Consider the following 1683-nt stretch of genomic DNA (forward strand, 5'->3'; position numbering starts at 1 on the left):
ATATACAAGATAAAAAATCACAAAAGTTTCTTCCTCAATTTACACCTCTAGACAACATAATGCCTTCAACCACTTTCAAATAGATTGATAGACAATCAGCAAACCAATATCATTAAAAAATAAGAAAATAGTTTGACAAAGCAACGCAAAATATAATATAATTTACTACAGTAACTTTTTTTAGGACAACCACGATAAAACTTATCAGGACTAACTAAAACACGAATACGTCTTTGCATCTGCTGCTTCTTTGATGGTATAATTTTGTCATATATCCACGAGTGACAGACCAGAATGTATGAGCATCTAAAATCCCAGTCTTAATTAGATATTCGCCATCGCTGCCCTTGTAGCCGCGCCCTTGGTAATATTTGATAGCTTGTTCTAATTTTTCATCAAACTTGTCATTGTACTTCTCATCAGAGCACTCCTTCCTTAACAAAATCTGTTTCACAATACTAATACCTTTTCTGGTATCGCCTTTTCTGCTCCCTACCAATGACAGCAACTCCAATCCACGTTGTTCGAAAAGTTCTAAAGAATCCAAACCCATTATTTATTTGCTGCTAGTGCGCTCTGAGTAAAATTGCTGATGATGAGGAAACATATACCTGAAAGAAGAGATAAGAATTGATTGAGTTATTGAGAATTATCAATGGGTATATATATAGTACAAGAAATCCAAGTCCTTGCAAGATTATTGAACTGTTTCATGGTTGTACTAGGAAACTGGTCAGTTAGAAGAATCTCAGTAGTATTAAGAATCTGAGACTATTTGTTTGTCCTCCCTGACAAAATTGGCAAATTGCTTCAGACATGACAAGTCCATGAGCTAGGCCTTTCCACTTCTTACTATTTTCGCAGATGACAAATTGTTGTAGTTGCTAGTTAGTAGGTACACGGCGGGGTTGTTGGATATGGCTAGGACATCCAACAAAGACAGCTGATAAAGTGGCCAAGGAGGCCAGAATTAGATCATCCCACACATTTTCCCTAGCTCTGCCGTTCCTAGCTACGATTATGCTACTATTATCAGAAGTATGCTTTGATAGTTGTCACTTGTCAAGGCTGTGTTAACGAAGCAAAGAAGGAAAAACATAGATATAACACATATATTTCTCAACCTTCCTTGACGCATGAACCTTGGCATAGTTTATCATGTCGTATGATACTACATAGACTTGATAGGACCTTGTTTGCACATGTAACCAGGTGAGAATATTGCATGAGAATATTATCATTTGTGTGACGCAACACTTTAGTTTCTGTTGCATAAGGAACATCTTTTTGTATATCACATGTAATGTCTAGTTCTAAAAATGCAACAATACCGGAAAATGAGATGGAAAGAACAAGACAGACTTGCAAGAACGGAAGTAGACTACCAGAACTGGAAAGAGCTGGCCCATTTTAGCATAAGATCGAAGGCAAGAATGAATGATGGTCATATAGGAAAGGTCTGCAAAGAAGTTGGTAAAACAGGGGAAGAAACTAAACTTCAAATCAGCATATAATAACATTATCGTTTAAATACTTGCAGGCTTAAGCTACCATACCATGTTTATATATAACTTATAACTGAAACCTGGAAACCTAAATTCTGACAGAAAACTACAACCATATCATTTTCTGTTTTTTTTTTGGTTCTTTTGTATTCGAACAAAAACAAAAAGTTGGATGATC

Source organism: Papaver somniferum, unplaced genomic scaffold, assembly GCF_003573695.1.
Source record: "Papaver somniferum cultivar HN1 unplaced genomic scaffold, ASM357369v1 unplaced-scaffold_6, whole genome shotgun sequence".
Classification (NCBI taxonomy): Eukaryota; Viridiplantae; Streptophyta; class Magnoliopsida; order Ranunculales; family Papaveraceae; genus Papaver; species Papaver somniferum.